The following is a 24,712-nucleotide window of genomic DNA, read 5'->3' on the forward strand; positions in this document are numbered from 1 at the left end:
ATTTCACCAAGTCTTGCCCTATCTGTTGTTTGAGCTTATTATAATTATTTTCTTTAAGTGCACTACATCTTGTTGTCAAATATATCCCCAAATATTCTACCTTATTTGTGACCTGCATCTTCGAGATCTCCATCAGTTCCTCTTTTTGCTTTTTCAACATATTTTTTGTCATTATCTTCGTTTTATCTTTATTAATTTTCAAGCCTGCTACTTTCCCAAATTCACCAATAGTTTCTATCAATTTATTTATTGTTGTTAATGGTTCTTCTATAATGAAGACCAGGTCATCTGCAAAGGCTTGCAATTTATACTCTTTTTGAATTTTCATACCTTTTATCTCTTTCTTCTCTAATATTTCTATTTAAAACTTCCAACGTCAATATAAACAAAAGTGACAGTGGGCATCCTTGTCTAGTACCTTTTTCTATCTCAATAGAATGAGTCAATTTTCCATTAATCATTACTTTTGCAGTCTGTTTGCAATATATTGCTTCAATTGCCTGGACAAATTTTCTGCCAAAGCCCATCTCTTCCATTTGAAACATCATAAATCGCCAATTTACATTATCAAAGGCTTTTTGAGCGTCTAAAAATATCAAAGCCATCTGCTTTTCCGGATGAGCTTCATAATATTGTAATGTGTCCAGAATTATTCTTACATTATCTCTGATTTGTCTTTTTGGGAGGAAACCATTTTGATCTATATGTATGAAATTATTCAAGTATCTCTTAAGACTTTCTGCCAATATCGAAGCAAAAATTTTATAGTCCGAATTTAGCAAGGGTATAGGCCTATAGTTTTGGATTTGTTGTGGGTCTGTGTCTTTATGAATCAGCGTAATATACGCCTCAGTCCATGATTTGGATATTTCCTTCTTTATCATCACTTCATTCATAACATCCAATAGTGGGAGTCTCAAAATTTCTTGTAATGTCCTATAATATTCAATAGACAGACCATCTGGCCCTGGTGCCTTTCCATTCTTTTGTTTCTTTTTTTTATAGAGCTTTATTAATTATTTACAGATAAAAAAACATATAGTGTAATTTTTGAACAAATATAAGTTGTATATACCCATATATATACAACACAACATATAAAGACAACCACAGAGAAAGACAAACCGGGGGTTGTATCAAACCCCCAAATATTTATTCATAGTTACATCCCAGTAAATCCTTTTGTTCAATTAGCGTTGACTATTTTAAATAGTAAACGCTATCTCATTATAATTAAGTATATATTTAATACTATGTTATTTATTCTATATTTGTCCTCTTCCTTAACCATAAATACCAGTGTTCCCAATTGCTGTAATAGATGGATTCTTTTTTGTCTCTTAGGATATACGTTAATTTGTCCAGTTCAGCACAATTCAATATCTTGTTTATTATAAATTGATCTGATGGTGCATTTACATTTTTCCAATGTTGGGCAAGTGCCATTCTCGCAGCTGTTGTAATATGGATGAATAAATGCCAGTCTTGTTTGCCCACGTCTTTTAGTTTGATTCCAAGTAAGTAAGAATCTGGAATTAGGGGGAAACTTGCACCTTGTCAAGTTTCGAGGTCGTCTCAAATAAATTGCATTTCAAACAAAGTCTTTGAAGAAAAAACTCCTATTTATTAAGCACGACATTCTACAACCTGACTCCATTGAAGTCAACACGTGACTTCCAGACCCAAAACCCTCCCTTTCCATTCCCCACTCCCCTGCACTCATTGGCCATCTTCCAAGTCATTCTACCCCTAATCTTACCGCTCCAGCTCAAAGGAATTTTCCTCCTCCCATCCCCTCTCCTAGGGGATATTATCTCCAGGGAAAATAAGTAGGTGAAAAGTCAAATGTCCCTTTCCAGATGCCTCCACTTCTTCTTATGTCAACACTAGAGTGAATGCAGCTTGAAGTGCTGACACACCTATTATCTCATTCAACCATTTTTGATCTGAGGACAGGTCCACCACTGGTGAAAGAAAGTACCCCTGGCCGAATTGCACTTCCAACATTTATCCGAGGATCCAGGGAACATTTTAGCTGGTAGGAGTTACCAGCTATATCTGGTGGAAGTTACCACCTATAGATCATTTTATAAAAGTTCTCCTTAAATGCTGTTGATAATGTCAATTTCATTGATCTACTCCATATTCCCTGCCATTCTTCAAGTTGTATCAGTCTTCCTAAATTTCTTCCCCAGGCAATCATCATATCTTTTACTATCTCCTCAGCTGTATAACAACAAAAGATTATAGGTCTTAGATATAAATTTTGTTTCAACACCCAGAAGGAGTCTATCTAACAGTTGTGTCGTTTGGTAAATACCATACTCTTGTTTGTCTTTTCTGAATCTAGCTTGAGTTTGGGCATATGACCACCAATCTATATCTATTCCTTTTACTTGGATTTCCTTTCTTGATATTAAGTTCCCTCCTCCATCCATCAGGATGTTGTAGGTCCAATTTCTTTTTATATTATAAACCGTCGGGTAGGTTGCTATCTCCAGTGGGACCACCCATTTAGGAACTTGGGTATAAGTTTGTTTCTTCACCTTTTCCCATATTTTTATTAAAATTCTTCTAATATAGTGGTTAGTAAAATATTTAGATTGTTTTCCTTGTTGTGCCCACAAAGCTGAGTGCCAGCCTTGGTGAAGATCAAATCCCTCAATCGTTAATATGCGTTTCCTCGAAAGGGATACCCAGTCTCTTATCCAAAGAAGGGACGAGGCTTGGTAATATAACTCCCAATTTGGGAGCCCCAAGCCCCCCCCCCCGTTTTGTGTTCCTGTAACATTTTTCTCTTAATTCATGTTTTTTTCCCTTGCCAGATAAATTTGCATATTGCCTGTTCCAATTTTCTAAAGAAATTTTTATCCAAATTTGCAGGAGCCGTTTGAAATAGAAAAATCCACCGTGGGAGGATATGGGCTTTGATTGCAGCAACCCTGCCCAAAAGTGAAAGCTGTATATTCTTCCATCTATCTAGGTCCTCTACTGTATCAGCCAATAGTTTGAAGTAACTGGTCTCTTTAATATTAGAGCATTTGTTTGTCATCCAAATCCCTAGATATTTTACCTTCTTAGTAAATTTAAGTCCCATAGCTTTCTGCACCTTATTTTTTTGATCCTCTGTTAAGTTTTTGGATATCATTTTAGTTTTATCTTTGTTAATTTTTAATCTCGCAGCTTCTCTATATTCTTCCATTCTCCTTAGCAGTATCGGACCTGAAGTTAGGGGGTCTTCCAAGATGAATACAAGATCATCAGCAAACACTTGGAGCTTGTATTCTTTTGTTTCTTAATTGCTTCTGTTAACTCCATCATCGTTATATTTCCTTCCAACATCTCCTCCATATCTTTGGAAATCCAAGGTAATTTTGCTTCTTGTAAATATCTTTTCACTTTTCCCTCCTCTATTATCTCTCTTTTGTATAATTGTCTATAATATTCTTGTATTATTTTCCCCATCTCTTTATTTCCAAATTTACTTTGCCCTTGATCATCAATTAATTGTGTTGTTTTTCTTGACTCTTTTTCTTTTTTCGATTTATATGCTAGCCATCTTCCTGGTTTATTCGCACATTCAAAATAGTTCTGTTTGGCATTTCTTATTTTTGGGGCTAATTCTTCCTTCTCCAGTAGATCCATTTTATGCTTTATTATGTCCATTTTAATTTTAACATCTTTCTTATATGGATCTTTTTGGAGTTCCTTTTCACATCTTTTATAGTCATCAGTCAATATTTTATATCAGTCAATATTGTCTTTTCTTCACATTTCTTTTCCTTGTATAGTCCATAATTAAGCCTCTGGCATAGGCCTTCATTGTATCCCAATGATTTTGTGCCGATGTTTCTTCTTTCTTATTTTCCTTGAAGAAAAAATCTAACTCTCTTTCCATTTTTTGTACAAAGTCTTTCTCTTTTAATATTATATTATTTAAAGTCTATCTGGATCTTCCTTTCCGCCCTTTCCAAATAGTTATCACAAGGTTGTGGTCCGCTCATAAATTTGCTTCTATTTCCACGTGTTCAATATTCAAAGTCAAATCCATTGTTGTCCATATCATATCTAGTCTAGACCAAGATAGATGTCTATCAGAATAAAAAGTATATTGTCTTTTCCCCATTTTTCTCCCTCCTCTATCTTTCAAGCTTATTTCCTCTATCATCTTAAAAAAGGATCTCGGTAATGTCTTCCTGTTATGTCAATTTCATTAAAATCTCCCATCACACATATATTGTCATATTCCTTTTCAGTTATTTTATTGTGTATTTTTCTATAGCTATCACTTTGATTGCTGTTTGGAGCATATATTGCTACCAAAAGAATTTTCATATTATTATCAATTATTTCCACCATCAAAATTCTACCCTCTGTATCTGCATATTTCTGCTCTGCCAATGTTACATTTTTAATATATAAAGCAACTCCTCTCTTTTTACTTTGTGACAAAGATAAAAAAGTTCTTCCAAGTTTTGGTTGTATTAGTAATTGTTCGTGCTATTTTTTAATATGTACTACTTATAAACAAATTATATGAAATTTTAATTTCTCTAATTTATGAAATACTTGTCTTTTAGTAGCCGAGTTAAGTCCATTTACATTTATTGAAATTAATTTCCTTTCTTCCATGTTCATACTTTATATGTAGGTTTTGTTGCTGTAGTTGATCTTACTTCACATTGTTCCTTGTGTTCCACAACCCCACCAACAGCACCTTCTGTTGATTCAAGCATTGTCAATTCTTCTTCTGTAAATTTTATTGGGACTACTGTAGTTTGGGTTTCAACTTCCATTTCTACTTCTTTCTCTTTAAGGAATTCATCATAGAAAGTTCTCGCTTTATCAATTGTATTCAATCTATATCTTTGAAGTTGCCATGTTAGACTTAATCCTTCTGGAATCAACCATCTATAGTTAATTCCTTTTTGAATCAGGATTTTAGTCAAAAATTGATATCCTCTTTTCAACTCTCATTTTTCTTGGTATTTGTTTTAGAACCGCCACTTCTTTCTCCTTGTATTTCAGAATTTTTTCTCTGGCTGCCTGAAGAATTTGTGCTTTAATTGATTTCTTAGTAAATCTTATATGTACTTCTCTTGGCAATTTATTACGCATTGCATATCTAGTATAAACTCGATAAATCTCATCGACCCCATCCATCATCTTCTCTTTAGTGACTTCTAATGCCTCGGCCAACATCTCAATCATAATATCTGCCAAATTTTCCCCTTTTTCCTCTTCGACATTTTGAAATCATAAGTAGAATTCTGCTTTATCCATTTCCCATCCAATTAGACCAGTTGTTTCTTGTTCAACCTCTCCCAATCTGTTCTCTATTTCCTTCATTTTTTCTTCTTTTTGGTCGTCTTTTTTCTCTAATTTGACCAGTCTTTCTTCATATTTTGACATTGTTTGTTGAATGCTGACCACTTTTTCATCTGTCTTAAGCAGCTGTTGTTCCATCTTCTGAACTTTTTCATCTATCTTCAATAGTTGTTGTTCCATTCTTTGTTGTTATTGTTCCATCCTTTGAAGTGTTTCTATAATCATTTGTACTGGTAATTCTTTCTCTTGTTGCAACATTGCCTGAATAGTATGTTGGCCTCCAGATGGCGACGAAGACGTATGGTTGCTGCAGCTCCCACTGTCGCTATTTTTCTGCTCATTTTTTTTTTTTAATATTCAGCCAAAACCACTTCCAAAAAGCAAAAAAAAAGGGAGAAGCAATTCTTCAGGTTCTTCCACAACCTTAATCCTTTAAATGTTAGGGAAAAATAAAAATAAGAATAAAAAGTAAAACGTAAAAGAAAATAGCAAAAAGCAGGGAAGAGAAAAAGGGGCAAAAAGAAAACAAGCCAGCCAGAATTGAAAAAAGGAAGGAAAAAAGGACTAAAAAAAAATTTATTATAAAAAATAAAAAAATAAAAATCCACATCCAAATGAAAAAAGAAAAGAAGTCAGTAAATCTTCAGGCTCTTGGGTGCCTTAATCCAATGGAGTTATATAAAAATCCCAAATAAAAAAATAAAAAAGGAAAAGGAAATAGTCTTTCAAACACTTTTATATCCAGAAAGCATACAGAGAGTGATTTCTTATCCAAGCCACAATTAACAAGAAAGAAAAACAACTGCTCAAAAGAGATCAAAAGCCTTCCAGAGTATTTCCAGACTCCTACTTCAAATAAATCTGACAAAAGCACCTGTATAAACAGTGCAAATAGTTCCACTTCTTCAGTTGCTTTCCCCTCTTATCAGTCACAATGCAGAGCCTCTCTGTTATGGCTACAATGTATCTTTCAGCTGTTACTTGAATAAACATAAAAACAAAGTTTCTTTTCCAGCAGGTGGCAGTTTTACACACACTCCTATTTTTCCTATTCTTAGAAGTCCCAAGTTCTTCCGTTTAAAGTTAATCAAAAATTACAAAAAAAGGAAAAAGAAGAAGGGAAAAAGGGAAAAGAAAGGGCTCCGGTCCAAATAATCCAACCAACATTAATCAGTTATTTTTTAAAAAAACAAAATTTAAAGAGTTACCAATACTGCTCTTTTCTTCTTCAGTCTAGTCCAGTTCAGGTCAATAGTAAAAACGAAGCAATTTTTAAATCCTACAAATTAGGTACTTGGGTAAAAAAAAAAACTGTTCCCAAATAAATTCACCGCTTATTCTCACTTACTCTCAATCTCAAAGTCATTCATCCTGCAGGGTGTTCTTTGTATTATTTAAAAAGAAGTAAAAGTCTCTCACCAATCTGGTCACTGTCATTCCCTTTCTCTTCCTGAAACTGTCCCAGCCTCGGCAGCTTCAATGGCTGCTACTCCGCCGCTGGAAAAAGGGCTTTCCTGGATCAACCAGGGACTTTGTGGTGTCCCTGGGATCCACAGGATGTGCCCTCCACTACCACAGTCAAAACTAGACTATGGGGTCTGTCCAGCAGCGGAGCTATCGGTGGGATTTCTGGAGCCCCAGAAATTCCCGCTCATCTCGCTGCGACATCAGTTTCCCTCTGTCACACCTTGTTTTGAATGCTTATGAAAAATATCTGGGCAGTCCATATGGAAAAAAAATAAAGATCAGTATGACTCCTTAATCAGTTCCACCATAGCTCTTTGCATGAAGAGCTAGGGTGCATCTGTGGCAGACCTTTTTAAACTTTGAATCAGAAGGAAGTTGCTCTGGAAGATCAGGCATAAAGGAAGATTTTTAAGAATCTGCTTAAACCATTGCTTTTTGAGAAACCTGCTGAACTTCCAAGCAATCCAAACCTACAATAAAAGGATCTTGTTGGAGCAACTGTTTTTCCTTTGATTTATATCATCGTCATTTCTTCTCCTTCCTCAATTTTTTCCCAAAATGAAGCTAGCTCAGGGCTATCAAACTTCTGGCCCATGGGCCGGATGCATCATGCAATAGCCACGCCCACGCCCAGTTTAGCAAAGTGGGAAAAAAGTCCCGACATGTCATCTGATGCTGCTGTGATGACGCGAGTTTGATACCCCTGAGCTAGATAATAACTTCCCAAGCCAAGGAAGATACTTTCTCAAAGACTTGCAGTATTTGATACCAAATACTGAACATGGCACTGGAGTTTTGTATTGCTTTTTTCAAGAAGTGCAAGAAAAGAAATTGCCTTTTCAATGATAAGTTGCTTTTCCCACAATAGATCCACTAGCTAATAAGATTTAATCCAACTCTCCTCAAAAGCAAACCGGCCGGAGGTGCAAAAAGATAGAAAGGAGTGTCAGTTGTCCTTGCCAAAGGCCTGGGTAAGGAACCAGGCCTTTTATATATTTCCTTTGCAGCAAATACAAGTATCGTCACAAAATTATTTCTTACTCTATGATTACAACAAAGCACTTTTTCTGTTATCCTATTTTCAACTCATCAAGCTCACAGTTTATAAATGCATGTTTTCTGTTTCATGCAAAAAGTCTAGTGAAGAGTCCGTTCTTTAAGGATCTTCAAAATACTAGTAGGGTGGGAGTCATTCAAAATTTTGAGGGGGAAATTCCTGTTGGCAGATGTTGCTACAGAAAAGTACATTTGCATTTCCCAGTTGGTGGCATTTAATCAATGGAATCCAGAGCACGCTAGCTCTGTAAAATAAAATTAGCTATGGCAGACAGGCAATCCATCAAGTAATCAGGCCCTATGCCATGTAAGAAATAAGAATCTTAAATAAAAGTCCAGTTGCTTTTGAAAAAGCACTTGGGACAACCATGACCTGGATAACTGAGAATCTCCATAGACAGTAAGAAATAAAACTAATCCTGCAGAGATTATCCAGCTATCTGCAATTCACTTCCATAATCTAAAAAGTTCTAGAAACCCCTTTTAAATCATATGCCATGAAAATTTGTTTACATTTCTCCCAGATATTTTTAATACGTATATAATACATGTAACCAGCGGAACAGCTTGCTTTCAGAAGTTGTGGGTGCTTCATCACTCGAGGTCTTTAAGAAGAGACTGGACAGCCACTGGTATAAGGTTTCCTGCTTGACAGCCACTGCTTTAGAGTCTCTACCAGTTCTGTTCTGAGTATGTGTATATACAAAAATTGCCCACAAGAATGGAAGGAAATTAAAATATATCTTAGTATGTGCACTAAGCACACTCAAATAATATGCAATTATTTTTGCAACTCTAAAAAAAAAATTCCTCAATGAAAATCTATTGTTTTCTATCACTGCTTGTTTAATGCTGAATCAATTCTATTAATAAATGTCCAAGTTGTCGGCTTTGATCTGGATAAGTAGCATATCTATAATGAATGCCATGTCAACAATGGTTAGCTGTTCTTAAAGTTTTAAATATGAGTTCCTAACTAATAAATTTACATGAAGTGTTTTGTCTCATTAAAAATAATTGCTTATTTATAAGCCTAATGAGATTTTAACTGAAAAATAGTTTCATTCTAAGACACATATTAAAAGATAAATGAGATTTTGAAAATCTATACCTAATTTAGTATAAGGGACAATCCATTTGCCCGTATACTAGTATTGAAATACATGTCATTTGATGCTGTATCCATGTCCCACTATCCTTTAAATTCACCAGTTATTTAATTTATGATTATGTTAAATGCTAATATCTCGGTTGGTTGGTCGGTTTTGGGGAGCTGTTGGGTGTTTCCAGACAAGGCTTATTCTGAAAGATCATTGGGTTCCATTCAGGAATGATGTTGGGGAGAAGAGTTTTTATAAAAGTGAAGATGGTGGCCACAATTCTATCATAAAAGCCCTCCCCCTTTTTTTATTACATGCATCATGATTGTTCCCACAAATATGTTGATTTATGTCAATACTTGAGGGTAATCCAGATCAGGAAACAGATTCCACATAAGGGTCTATGACAGGCATCCTCAAACTACGGCCCGCGGGATGGATATGGCCCGCCGACTCAATGCATCTGTCCCACGCGCAGTGGTGATTCAGCCCCACCTCCCTCCCCTCCCAGCTAGTCCTTGCATGGCTGTCTGCTCCGCCTGCATCGCCTCTCCTCCAGCCGTCTCCCTTATCTTCCAGCCCACGGGTGTCTGCTCACAACAAAGGTAAGGGCAAAGGGCGAGGTTAAGATCTGCTCATTGCAAAGGTAAGACTGAAGGGCGTGGGCTAGTGGGTGGGCGGGCGAAGGCTGGCTGGCGTAGGGGCAATGCCAGCAGTGCAGCCATGTGGTCCCTGGCCACTCCCAGCAGCTGCGCTATGGAGAGTCCAGATGGAGATGCAGGCTGGGGAGGGGACTGAGCACCGTCAGCCTTTCCAGCTTGTGGGGCTTGCAAAGCTCACCACGTCTGCCTGCAAATGTAAGGCCAATGGTGGGGGAGGGAGACACGCTCTGCGCCCACTCTGCTTGGCCAAAGGGTGTGGGCCGGCAGGTGGGCGGGGACTGGACAGTTGCACAGGGACCCAAAAGAACTATGGCAGAGCCTTGCAGCTTTTATTTGCTGACTGGCCTTCGTGTAAGGCTCCTCCTCCTTCTCTCCCTTTCCCCTTTCCACACTGTCCTGTTTTTCCAAACATCTAGGTGGGCCCGGGCAGCAATTCCCAGGGAAGTGCCCTGACTGAGGAGGCTCAGACTGTATCCCACGGTTTGCCCGCCACATAAACTGCTCCTGCCCCCTTTGAAACGGCCACCTGGCCCTCGAGCACCCAGGGCCAGCAAGCGGTTCTTCCGAAAACTGGGGGAGGGAAGGCAGGCATGCCAGGGGAGCAGACTGGCTCGTTCTTCTGCGACCCCAAGCGGCTCACAGGCACTTAGTCTGCCAGGGGAATTTAATGCAGCCGTCGTGAGCGGGGAAAGCTCGATCCACATCGGTGCTATGGCTGCCCAAGCCCAACCAGGATTGCATGCTTCCCCCCCCCCCATCTCTGCTGGGCCTGAGCAGCCAGAGCTCTGATGGCAATTGAGCCACTCGGAATGGCCGTTTTTTGCCTGCTGGGCCTGGGCGTGCTTTACCACCTCTACTCAGTCTGGCTAGCTGTCCACTTTGCCTCCATTGGGCTGGGTGGCTCTGCCTAGCAGCAGCGGAGTTGCCACCCAGGAGCTACTAGGTGCATCTCCTTCACCAGGGCTGCTCGGCAGGGAGAGCCGAACCGAGCTGAGCTGAGCCGAGCCGAGCCGAGCCGAGCTGAGCCGAGCCAAGCAAAGCCCTGCCCTGCCCTGCCCTGCCCTGCCCTGCCCTGCCCTGCCCTGTGACACCGCAGCTCCAGAGTGCTTTTGGGATGCTGCCCAACCAACACAGCTCCTTCAGATGGAGCCCCCAAGGCTGCGGCCCCTTGCCTGGCCTGAAGGCAACCTTCTGTCTTGCAGATTCCAGGAAGGCGTGGCTCATGGATAGTGGGGCTTTCCTCCCTGCGACCAGGAGAGTCGGCAGGGTGCTGCCTGAACCAGTGCCTGTGGCTCAAAGGCCCTCTTCCTCCAGCCTTGGGACAGGCACCGCTTTCTACCCATCCCCCTTTGGGTAAACCCGGCTGGGTGCCACATTTTGGGTCTGGTAATGGACAGGGAAATGCTGCGCCTTCCCCCAATTCCTGCTGGGCCTGCTGGTGAAGCGCCCCTCTTGTGCATCCGTTGCTGCAGTCAGCTGTGTGAGGGGAACCTGCTCCAAGTGCAGGCAAGGGCCAGACCCTTGAGGGGGCTGAGGAGAAGATCAGCAGCAACCTGTTCTCCAACCTCAAGCCAAAAGAGACAGTGGGATGGAGTAAGAATGTACAGCGGTTCGCATCACGTTCCTCCCTCCCACCTCCGCTTGCTGCTTGGACAGCCAGCCCGGTGCTGGCAATGTGTGTGCCAGTTGAGGGGATGGCAGGCTGTGTCTACAGCCAGAAACCCCCTTGCACACAAAGGGTGGTGAGCGCACTGTCCTTCCCCTTGCCTCACCTCATCTCCCCTTGCCTCACCTCATCTCACCCTGCCCACCACACCACCCACTGGAGACCCCTGGATTCCCTCCCCAACCCCGCCCAAACCCACAGGCACCATCCCCACGAGCCATGTCAAGTGGGTCATGCCCCCTGGCCATATCCAGTCGGTCACAACCACCCTGACCGTGTCCCTTCCCCTGCCATGCCCCTCCCTTGGCCCTACAACAGTCTGAGGGACCATGAATTGGCCCCCTGTTTAAAACGTTTGAGGACCCCTGGTCCATGACGATTCACTGCATCCAAGTGAGCGTGACTGGGTAGGTTTGGACATCTGAGTGTTGCCAGATGGGCATGGGTGAGTAGGCGTGGCTGGGTCGACGCAAAGAATTGGGTGCAGCCCACTTGGGGTGGCTGGGCATGGTGAACATGCTGGCAAACAGGAAGCAGGGAAGCAGCAAAATTTGAAAGGCAAAGGGTGGATTTCTCCCCCCCCCCCCTTAAGAGAAAAGCTCCTTTTTTCTTGCTTCTTCCTGAATGGTTTTTCAGCTAACTTTGGCAGGGGAGGGAGGACTGAGTGGATTCCCCCACATCTCATTTGGTGAAATGGAGCGTTTTTCTTACTGCTTCCTGAGAGGTTTCTCGGGTAAATTTGGGGAGTGGTTCACAACATGGAGCATGTGAGGATGATCAGTGCTGGATGTGACTTCTACATTTCTTCGGAGTTATAAATCCTCACAAAGCACATCCATTTGCAGAAATCTCACTGCATCAAGGAAGGGATTCATCATTCCCATTTAATTTAATTTAATTTAATTTAATTTAATTTAATTTAATTTTATTGTTAGTTTGTCAAACATGTACAAGATAACAGGTATAAGTATAAACATGGACATAAACATAGGAAATGAGTACAAATAAATGGGGACAGTAGGACAGGGATGGTAGGCATGCTAGTGTACTTATGCACGCCCCCATTATGGACCTCTTAGGAATGGGGTGCGGTCCATGGTAGACAGTTTAAGGTTGAATCTGTGGGGGTTTGATGTGTAACAACAGAGTGGAGTAGAGCATTCCAGGTGTTGATCACTCTGTTGCTGAAATCGTATTTTCTGCAATCAGATTTGGAGCTGTTTACCTTGAGTTTGTATCGATTGTTTGCCCATGTATTATTGAGGTTGAAGCTGAAGTAATCATTGACAGGTAGGACATTGTAACAGACAATTTTGTGTACTATGCTTAGGTTAGACTGTAGGCGGCATAGTTCCAAGTTGTCCAAGCCCAAAATTTCGAGCCTGGTGGCATAAAGGATTCTTTTTTTTTTTTAATTGAAAAGTTTTACAAAAAGTTTACATATTTCCCCCCCACTTTCCTACCTCAACCTCCCCCCTCCCCCCTCCTCTTCCCAGAACAAATTACAGGGTATAACCTTCAACAATCATAATCAATCCTAGTCTAAATAATTATGACATTCCACATCTCTTGTTCCTTCAATTACCTGTCTAGCTTTATTACTTAAAGACACACCAAATATCTATATAATCATTCATAACCTATCTGCAATTTCTTATTCCGGTATTTATTTTGAATATATCCATCTTCTCCAGTCTCTTAAATATCTTTCATTTGAATGATCCTTCAAGTAGGCCGAGATTTTTGCCATTTCCGCTAGGTTTGTAACTTTCATTGTCCACTCTTGGATTGTAGGTAAATCTTGCTCCTTCCAATATTGTGCCACCAACAGTCTTGCTGCAGTTATTAAGTTCAAAATCAATTTACTCTCTATAACTGTACAATCCATAACTATACCCAGCAGAAACAGCTGTGGTGTAAATTTCAACCTCTTTTTAAGAATATTTTGTAAAATCCACCAAATTTTAATCCAAAACGCTTTAACCTTTTCACATGTCCACCAAATGTGAAAATAAGTGGCATCCTCACAATTACATCTCCAACATTTTGGTTGTACATTCGGATACATACGAGATAACTTTTTTGGGTCTAGATGCCATCTATAAAACATTTTATAAAAGTTCTCCCTTAAATTTTGCGCTTTGGTAAATTTCACATTTGTCACCCATATTTTTTCCCACGTTTCCATCATTATTGGCTGTTCAAAATTCTGCGCCCATTTTATCATACAGTCCTTAACTAACTCTGTTTCCGAGTCCATCTCTATCAATATATTATACAATCTTTTTATGTGCATTGGGCTTTGGTCTCTAATTTGTTTAATTAAATTTTCATCACTTTGTATAACACCAGTTTTCTGGTCTTTTCTCCATCTGGCTTGTAATTGTACATATTGAAACCAAGTTTGAGTTATTTTCTCCTCTTTCAACACATTCACAGGTTTTAATTTTAATATACCTCCCTCCATAATGAGAATATCTTTATATGTAATTACATCCTGTCTACTTTCTATACTCGTATTCTCTATTGCGTGCCTGGGTGCTGTCCATATAGGTATCTTTTCATTTAACTTATATTGATATTTCTTCCAGACACGCAATAAAGCATTTCTCAATATATGACTCTTAAATGCTCTATCCACCCTTTTTTCATACACTAAATAAGCATGCCAACCATAGACCAGGTCATGCCCTTCAATATTCAATATCCTTCCATTTGTTAGATTAATCCAATCACTAATTGCTGATAAAACAGCTGCTTCATAGTACAGTTTTAAATTTGGCATTTTCAATCCTCCTCTTTCTCGTATGTCCTGCATTATTTTCAGTTTTATCCTTGGTTTCTTACCTTGCCATACGAACTTATTAATACCTTTCTGCCATTCTTCCAGGTTGGCATCCTTTTTTAGTATTGGTATCATTTGAAAGAGGAATAAAAACCTAGGTAAAACATTCATTTTTATAACTGCTATTCTACCCAACAAGGACAGTTGTAATTTTTTCCATTTATCCATTTCAGCTTGTATTTAATGCCATATCAGTTCATAATTATGCTTATACAATTTACCATTAGAAGATGCAATATAAACTCCTAGGTACTTAACTTTTTTAACTATTTCACATCCCGTTACCCTTTGTAACTCCTCTTTTTGATTTGCTGTCATATTTTTAACTATCATCTTTGTTTTTCCAATGTTTATCTTAAACCCAGATACTCATTTCCTGCAACAATACTGTTTTATTATATCCATCAAAACCTTTGCTGATTCCACTGGATGAGTTAAGGTCATAACCAAATCATCTGCAAATGCCCGTATCTTATATTCATAGTCTCTAACTTTGATTCCCTTTATCTCTGTTGCCGTAATTCGAGGATCGGACTCAATAAAGAATTCAGAATTATAGTATTCAAACAAAGTATTGTTTATTTACAGCAGGCATTCTATATTCACTGAGTGATTGTAGATAGAAGCAAGTAGGAGGAGTATGCATCCCCTTTTATATCATTGAGGCGGGATTAGAAGGTAGGAGTGGTTACAGAGGAATACATTAGGGAAGGAAGAATAAATTAACCCTTAGTACTCTATGAGCATATGTCTCTTTCATTTAAGAATAAGGCATTTATCCATGACAAATCCCCCTTAAATGCTGATTCGACATACAGCAATAATTACATTCAGATTCAGATTCAGGACAATATAAAACATACAGTTTTGAAGTTAAATATTTATTTATTTATTTATTTATTTATTTATTTATTTATTTATTGAAAAAGTTTTCAAATACAAATTTTCCCCCCATTTTTCTCCCCCCTCCTCCCTAACCCCCCCTCACCACCCATCCCCCCCTGAGACTTCTTCACAACAAAAACCTAATTCATAACAGATTATATAATATTTTACCATCCCCTTACTCCCTCCTCTAAATACTGACCCTTACTTACTAATAATATTATTAATATTATTACTTCACCCTTTTACCATACATTTCAAAAAAACATTCAACTATAACATTGTATGAAAACTTCTAATTTAACATAATATTATTATAACTCCCAATTTAGCAATAATCTGCCCTTTTTCTCCTCCCCCATACTTTTATCTGTATATTATTACAACATTTCAAAACAATCTTCCACTATAAAACTATATAATAAATCCTACTTTAAGATTTAATCTTTTGTATATATTAATATAACATTTCAAAGCAACCTTCCCCATAAATCCTAATTTAACATTTATTCAACTCTATCCATTTTCTCCACTCCCCTAAATATATCACTTAAACATCCCTTTTCTTAAACTAAACAATCAGTAAACTAACCTATTTCCACACACTTTCCAACAAAATTGCCATACACAACAATTCTTAATATCTTTAAGCCACTGCCCGCCCTGCTAAAAAAAAATATATTCCGTTATATAGAAAAAATCAATGATTTTAAATTTATAATCCATATAATATCTTCTTTGATATCTTTCCACTGGATTGTTGAGTCCATCATCCATATTAGGGTAACATAGCATCCTGGTGCAACAGTTTGTTCAAAATCCTCCGTCATCATCTGCCCCCATCAATAATGAATATCCTCATATGTATATATATATATATATATATATAAAAAACAACCACCCGAGTGACATTATAATTATATTCCATATAGTTGTAATTGTGGCTTTCATCAGGATTATTAATTCCCATCATCATATTGGGTAACAAACAGATCTTCTGCATGCCCCAGCATAGCTCTCTTGCCTTATAGCTCAAGATGAATATAATATATTTATCAATAAAAAAAAGAAAACCAAAATAGATAATTCCAATTCAACAATTTAAGGCTCTTTTCACATCCTAAAATTACAGCATTGCAGAGGTCTGTCACTCTCCTCAGGATAATATTAACCAATACTTCGCCTCAACTATCTTTTCATATATTCATTCATTTTTTTTTTAGAAATAACTGGCTTCACTGTTGCTTAATTTAGAAGTTTTTATTTTTGTGAGACCTATTTCTTTTTTTCTTTTCTTTTTGTGGGTTTGATCTCCATCCTAGTTTCCTTTCTACAAGTTGTATATCAACTGATCGATTTTCATTCTGCTTTATAACTTGATCTTGTTGGTTTTGTTTTTGTATCTCATATTTCTTTTTTGCTCCATACTTGTCTGTGACTTGATGAATCATCACGTTAGAGTCCGATGCCACTTCTCTCATATTTGTAGATAATCCAGCTGAGTTGTCTAAAGAGTCCAAAGGTAATTTGTCCACCACAGCCTCTGTAATTCGATGTTTTCCCTTTATTTCCAACTCCTTCTGCTTATCCTGTATTGTGCCTAAAGATGTTAAGTTCATTATCAAAAATTTTTGATAAAATTCTTCCGCTTTTTCAACAGTATTTAGTTGGTATCTTTCTCCTTGATATCTCAATATTATACCAACTGGGGCATCCCACCTGAATAGAATATTTCTTTTTTTTAGCTCAGTCACCAGAAAACCAAATTTCTTCCTTTCCAATAACATCTTAGGCGGGAGCTCTTTGTAAATCCAAATCTTTCTTCCAAACAATTGCAAAGTAGAGTTGAAGGAATTTTGCAGAATATTATTTCTAATTTCTTTATCCGTAAAATAAATCACCACATCTCTAGGCAATTGCCTTTGCTTTGCAATCCAGGAGTTTATTCTATAAACTCTATCGATCCTACAAAATACTTCCTCAGGTTGGACCTTTAAGATCCCAGCCAGAATTTCAGAAGATATTTTCCTTAAATCAACTCTGTTATTTTCCTGCAATCCTCTCAGTCTAATCGCATATTCAGTAAAATTATATTGCAACATTAAAACTTCTCTTTCAATGCATGTTTTCTGCATTACAAGTCTTTTGATCAGCCTCCATTTTAGGTTTTTCTTCTGAGCTATTGTCTTGAGTGTTTGTCAAATCATTTTCAATTTTTTGTATTCTATTGTCCAAATTGTCCTCAATTTCTTCCACTTTTGACTCTAATAAGTTAGTATTTGCATCCAACTTGATCATAAATTCTGAAAAGCCATTAGCCATTTTTATAATCTTTCGGTCCAGAGTATCAAACTTTAATTGCACTAATTCTTTAATTTCCTGCTTAAATTTTTCAAAGTTCTGATTCACAATCTCATCCCTTCTTACAATCTCCTCCAAAAGAAATTCAATTATATTAAAATCAGTTTTCTGAGACTGGAGCTTTAAAACTTGTTCACGTAATTTATTAATGGGGGAATCCCCCCCCCACAGCTTGTTTGTCTGGTTTTGCAAGCTTTAATGCCATATTTCCACACAGACAAACTATTTTTTTTTAAAAAAAAAGAGAGGCAAAGAAAAAAAAAGTCTTCTTTCCAACCAAGATCAATATCAGATCTCCAGGAAGAGAAAAACACAAAAAAAGAGCTTTATCTTAAGTGTAGCCAGAAGTATTTATTCCGCTACTTTGTATCTCAATGGGAAACGGAAGGACTCTCCCTTTCAGCCCCTTCTCAAGCCTCGGCAGTCGCCATTTTTAAAAATTCTTTTTTTCCTTTTCCCTTTCCTTCTTCAATAACTGTTGTAAAATGAATAAAATACTTGCGATTCAGGGTCACAGGTCCAGCTCATATCCTTTTTAATTGTTCTGTTAATTTTTGTAGGCTTGTTCTTGTCACCTAGCTCTGCATGGGCAGAGGTCTCCCAAAGCCCAGAGCGGCGGCGGGGGAAATAGGGAGCTTCGTCTGCTTCGTCCCCAAAAGTAAAAAAAAAAACTTTTGGGGCTATGCAGAGAGCTCTACCTGCTCCCCCCGGCTCTATCTCCATTTCCACATGGAAATGGAGTTTTTTCGAGCCGCCTTTCAGTTGTAAAGGCGGCTCTTTACAGGCAATGGGGCAGCGATCCGAAGGGATCATCTGGCGGCGGCAAGAGGCAAACCGGAAGTGAAGTTAAATATTTATGTTGTTTTGTTTGTAAAGGTTTAGTCAATATATCAGCTATTTGTTCTGTGGTTTCACAGTGAATAGCTTTAATAAATCCATTTTGAGATAATTGTCTTACATGTTTGTATTTGATATCTATATGCCTAGATCTCTGACCAACGGCATCTGCTCTGGATATCTCTATGGCAGCTTTGTTGTCTTCATGTATAATAAATGGTAGTGAAGGACTTTTCCAAACATTGGTTAATAGATCATTAAACCATATGAGATTATTAGAAGCTTTTGACAAGCATATATATTCTGCCTCAGTAGTTGATGTAGCTACTAGATCTTGTTTTCCAGTATACCAGTAGACTGGACAATTGTTAAGAAAGAATATATAGCCGGAAGTACTCTTCCTGCTTTTAGTGTCGCCTGCCCAGTCAGCATCAGGGTAACAAGTGAGAATAGGCTCTTTAACATTGTTGGGCTCTAACAATAGGCAAAAATCTAAGGTGTGTTTCAAATACCTTAACACTCTTTTAATAGCTTCCCAATGATAAATTAAAGGCTTACTGATATATCTGGACAACAAATTGAGGGGTAGAGCAATATCGGGCCTGGTCCAATTAGCAATATATAAAAGGGAACCAATAACTGATCTGTAAAGTGTATTATCATTAAACTCAGGGGATGATTCATTCATATTCTTTAGAAAGTCAGCTTGCATTGGGGTATCACAAGGTTTCACATCATTCATATTGCATCTATTCAATAGTTCAATAATTTTGTCCTTCTGGGACAGTCTAAATCCTTTTTTAGTTTTACTAATCTGTACTCCAAGATATTTATTCACTTTCCCCAATGATTTCAATGAGAAATGTTCTCCTAATTTTGTTACAAATGTATCTCTCTTATCTTTATGTTTACCAATATACAAAATGTCATCCACGTAAATTAACACAAATTCTAATGAATCACCATCCCTTCTAACAAAGAAACAATTATCTGCAGTTGTGGCATTGAAGTTCATAGTTTTGAGTACGTTGACCAAACATTCATACCAACGTTTACCGGATTGCTTTAATCCATACAAACTTTTGTTTAGTAACCATGTTTCGTTTCTATTTGTGTTTTGACTATGAGGAGCTCTTACATATATTTCCTTATCGAGTTTTGCATGTAGGTATGCAGTTTGTATATCGTATTGAAAAACTTCAAGATTAAGGGCTGAGGCTATTACTAAAGCTGTCTTAACACTTTCAGTTCTTACAGTGGGAGAATATGTGTCGGTATAATCCTCAAGATATATTTGAGCAAACCCCTGTGCAACCAATCTTGCTTTATATAAAGTGTTACCCCCTTCTAAATTCTTAATTTTAAATATCCACCTAGTGCCTATAATTGTTTTATCTTTAGGAGCTGGGGTTGGAGTGAATACTTTGAGTTCTCGTAAACTGTCCATTTCTTTGACCATGGCTAATTCTCATTTCTTTCTTTCTTCTGTGGGAAGTTTCAATACATCTTCATATGTATTAGGTGCTGATGTATCATTTTTTATATGCATTATGTAATCCTTATATCTTTTTGGTACTTGATTCCTGTTACATCTAATTGTTCTTTGTGGTCTGCTGTCATTATCATGTAAATATCTTGCTTCCTTTTGTGTTAATGAGTCTGTTTTGATTTTGGGACAATTTCCCATCCATGTTTTGGTGTTGCCTATTTGTGTACTGTAGTTTTGTCCTTCTCTTTCTGTTTTATCTTGTGTCTTAGTATCTGGTCTTGTTGTTGGAAGTATCTCATTAAGATGTATCTTAGACCAATTGGCCTGTTTGTGAAATACAGCTGTCCTAGAAATTATGAATTTGTTATTATTGTCAATAAATCTATATCCCTTTGTACCTGTTTCATAGCCCATGAACCTGAGCCTCCTAGATACATTATCTCCCTTACGTCTCAATTGTTTCGGTGTATGTACATCCGCTGTAACTCCAAATACATGCATGTGGGCTATCTTGGGTTTTTTACTATACATCAATTCATATGGTGTTTTATTTATGACACTAGACCAAAGTCTGTTAAGAGTATAATTGGAATATAATAGTGCTTCTGACCAGAAATGTTTGCCTAAACCAGCACCTTCTAATGTACATCTAATCATGGTTTGTAGTGTCGAGTTTTTTCGTTCCGCTACTCCATTTTGAAATGCAGAGAAAGGACTAGAGGTGAAATGTAACATCCCTTTGGCTTTTAGCCATTGGGAGAATTCCTTTGACATGAATTCAGATCCTCTGTCTGTCATGATCTGTTTTATTTTTATGTTGTGTTGTGTTTCTACACGTTTATAAAATTCTTTAAACTTTTGAAATCTTTGTGTTTTAAGGTGTAGACAAAGCCATAACGACTATAGTCGTCTACAATAGTAAGAAAGTATCGTTTTTTGTATGTAATTGATGGAGTTAATGGACCAACTAGATCCATATGTACCAGGTTAAAAATATGATTTGATGATCTTGTTGCTTTTTTGGGTCTGGGTTTGGTTCTGAGTTTTGAGGACTTACATACTGAACATTCCAAGTAATTTTTACAATCTTTTATTTTAACACCTTCAGCATGTTCAATCATTTTTTGTATTACAGGAAAACTAGCATGTCCTAATTTTCTATGTAATATATGTGCACATTCATCATGAATTGGTTTTCCAATTATTGGTCTTTTGTTAGTATGTGTATTGTTGACAGATATGGTTTCATCATTATGTTCTGGTTCGTGTTCCTCATTGTCACTGTCACTGTTATTTTCATTTTCTATGCTAGTGTCATTTTCCATGTTTGAATCAATGTTGTGTAGCCATCTTTCCTCTGTGATTAAATATGGTAAATCTCCTTTGGTAATCACATTATCTAAGTTTATTTTGTTTTTCTCTAGAGTTACTTTTCCCTTTGAGAATATTATATTTATGTTAGAGTCCCTGCTTAGCTTTATTGCACTGAGAATGTTATGAGGTATTTTGGGTATTAATAAAACCCCCTCTATTTTCCCTAGACCGGGTAAATCTACATTTCCTCTTCCAATGACTTGGACTTCCTCTTGATTAGCTACTTTAATTACAAATTTATCTTCTATGAAGGAAGATAATATTTTCTTATCATGTGTTGTGTGATTTCTTGCCCCGGAATCAATGAGCCAGGCATTATCCTTTGAGTCTTGGTTTTTGGTTATAGTGTACTTATCTAATCCATACAATGATCCAGACTTTCTATCTCTTGAGTTATCTCTGCCCCCTCTATGTTCTCTAAAGCTTGGTGAGTTTCTATGTCTGTATCTGTCAATAGATGATTGTCTGTTGTGGTATCTGTTTCTAGTGTCATGTTTTTGTCTTTCTCTTAGAGGTTTTGGACAGTCTCTTCTATAATGTTTTTTGGATCCACAATTATAACACTCAATTGATTCTTGATACCTGTCTTGAAATACTACCCTTTCGGTCTGTCTGTGTTCTTTGTATGCACTGTAGTGACTTCTTCTCAAATTATCTTCAGCTATTAATCTATTTGATAAACTCTCTATAGATAGATATCCTAAATTAATTGTATCCAAATGTGATATGTAATTATCCCATGATGAGTCTAATGAATTAATGATAACGCTTTTCATTGTCTGATCAGATATTATTTCTCCCTTTAAATGAAGTTCTGCTCTAGTTGTGTTTAGTGATAGTAAATGTTCACTTACAGTAGTTCCAGGTTTTATCCTGGCTGAGAAGAAATTTTTAGACATTCTCGTTGTGGTTGCCACACTTTCACTATGAAACAATTTAAACATACAATGAATTATTTCTGAGACAGTTAGATTATGCTTAATACTATGATAGATAGCAGGTGATATACTAGATATTAGTAAATAGAATGCTCTGTGGTGTAGGCAGTCCAATTTTAGGGTCCATGGTTTTTTAGGAGGGTTAGTTATGAAAAATAATAAATTCTCTTTTAAGAAAACAACCTGGAGTTGTTGACTCCATTCCTGTAAATTAATACCGTCTATTCTCAATTTTGGAAAATCATTAGGCAAGTTTCCAATATTATTTGTTGCATTATTTACAACTGGAGGCTGTCCATGGTCTTGTAAATGCTGATAATTGCAGAATGGTGTAGGTATACTCGCGATTAGTCTGAATGGTTCTCTCTGTTCTTCATTGTCTCTATATTCATCTGGGTGTATTTGCGCATGCACATTGTTCATTTCGTTCCTGAAGCTGTCGGAAGAGGTTCTCGTCACTGTAGCTCCCTCGTAGTGTTCTTCCTCTGATGATTCGCTCTCTGGTTCGACTTTAGGTGTCCAGGTGATGATCGGGGCTTGCTTCTTTTGTTTCTGAAGTTTTCTTTCTTTGGCATGTCTGTTTCTTATTGAGTCAGCCAACCATCCTCTGCTACCAGATTGTTGCCATAATTCGAGGATCGGACTTAATAAAGAATTCAGAATTATAGTATTCAAACAAAGTATTGTTTATTTACAGCAGGCATTCTATATTCACTGAGTGATTGTAGATAGAAGCAAGTAGGAGGAGTATGCATCCCCTTTTATATCATTGAGGCGGGATTAGAAGGTAGGAGTGGTTACAGAGGAATACATTAGGGAAGGAAGAATAAATTAACCCTTAGTACTCTATGAGCATATGTCTCTTTCATTTAAGAATAAGGCATTTATCCATGACAATCTCATCTATATTACGTATTTTGTTTAACAACAATTCCAGAGTTAATATAAATAATAATGGCGATAAGGGACATCCCTGCCTCGTACCTTTTTCAATTTTAAAAGTTTCTGTCAAACTTCCATTAATAATTATCTGAGCTGTCTGTTCCTGATATTTTGCTTTTATGGACTGCATAAAGCAATTCCCAAATTGCATCCTATTAACCACTCTCAATAAAAATTGCCAATCTAATCGATCAAAAGCTTTTTCCGCATCCAAAAATATAAGCACCGCAGGGATTTGGTTATTCCTTTCCAAATATTCCAATATGTCAACAATTTGTCTTACATTATTTTTCATTTGTCTACCTTGTATGAAACCAGTTTGGTCAGCATGAATCATTTTTTGCATTACTAGCATTAACCTATTTGCCAATATTTTAGCAAATATTTTATAATCTATATTCAATAAAGATATGAGTCTATAATTTTTGGGATGTGTCAAATCTTGATCTTTTGGAATTAACGAAATAAAAGCTGTTTTCCATGAAGGTGGTACCCCTTCACCCAACTGAATTCTATTAAATAATTCTTTAAGAGGTACAACCATCTCCAGTTGTAAATATTTATAATACACAGCTGTTAATCCATCCGTGCCAGGAGCCTTACCAGTTTTTAACTGTTTAATTGCTGAGAGGATCTCCTCCTCTGTTATTAATTGGTTTAACCATTCTCTTTGTTCCTCTGTAACTATAGGAATATTCTGTCTATCCAGATATGTCTCTATCTCTGCACCTTGTATTTTGTCTGCAGTATACAGTCTTGCATAAAATTCTAAAAATGCCTTTTTAATCATATTTTGGTGATACACCTCTTTACCTTTGTACTCTATTTTCTCTATGGTACGAGATTTTTGTTTTTTCCTCAGCATGTATGCCAACCATCTACCTGGTTTATTTGCATTACAAAAAGTATTATGTTTAGCATATTGTAGATTGGTTGCCACTTGGTCTGAAAGCATCATATTAAATTGCCCACGTAATAGACTGATCTCTTCTTTGATTTTCTTATCCCCTGGGTTATCAATTAATACCCTTTCTTTTTTCTTGATCTCTTCTTCTAATTCCCTCCTTTTTTCCACTTGTCTACGCCTATATGCATTATTCATATTTATCAAAACTCCTCTCATGTATGCTTTACTAGCATCCCATACCATATCCATAGATGTTCCCTTGTTCATATTAAAAACAAAAAATTCCTTCATTAGTTTTTTACATTCTATTACATTTTTCTCATATCTGAAAAGGTTTTCATTTAACCGCCAAGATCTCCTAGATCTTTCCCCACACTCCAGTTCCATCCAAACTGGACTATGATCAGTTAAAATTCTGGGACAAATCTTTATCTTCTTTACCCTGGAAAAAAATCATTTGTAATTAATATAAAATCAATTCTTGAAAAGGATTGATGTCTATCTGAAAAAAATGTAAAATCTTGTTTTCTATAGTTCCGTTCACGCCAAATGTCTCTTAATTCCATATCCTCCATCATATCAAAAAAAGTCTTAGGCAGTCTGGATCGCAATTTAGTAGATTGTACTATTCTTTTCTTATCAATACTAGGGTCTATCACTCCGTTCCAATCTCCCATCAATATACATGAATTATAATCCCAATGTAGTAATTTTGTATGTATCAACTTATAAAATTTCTCTTGTTGTTGGTTAGGAGCATATATCCCCAATAAGAATGTTTTCTTTCCTTCTATCATTATCTCAATTGCCAGGAATCTTCCTTGTTGATCTGCCTCAACTAATTTAGCCATCAAA

The sequence above is a fragment of the Pantherophis guttatus genome, chromosome 4 (assembly GCF_059756535.1).
Source record: "Pantherophis guttatus breed Tessera chromosome 4, ASM5975653v1, whole genome shotgun sequence".
Taxonomy (NCBI): Eukaryota; Metazoa; Chordata; class Lepidosauria; order Squamata; family Colubridae; genus Pantherophis; species Pantherophis guttatus.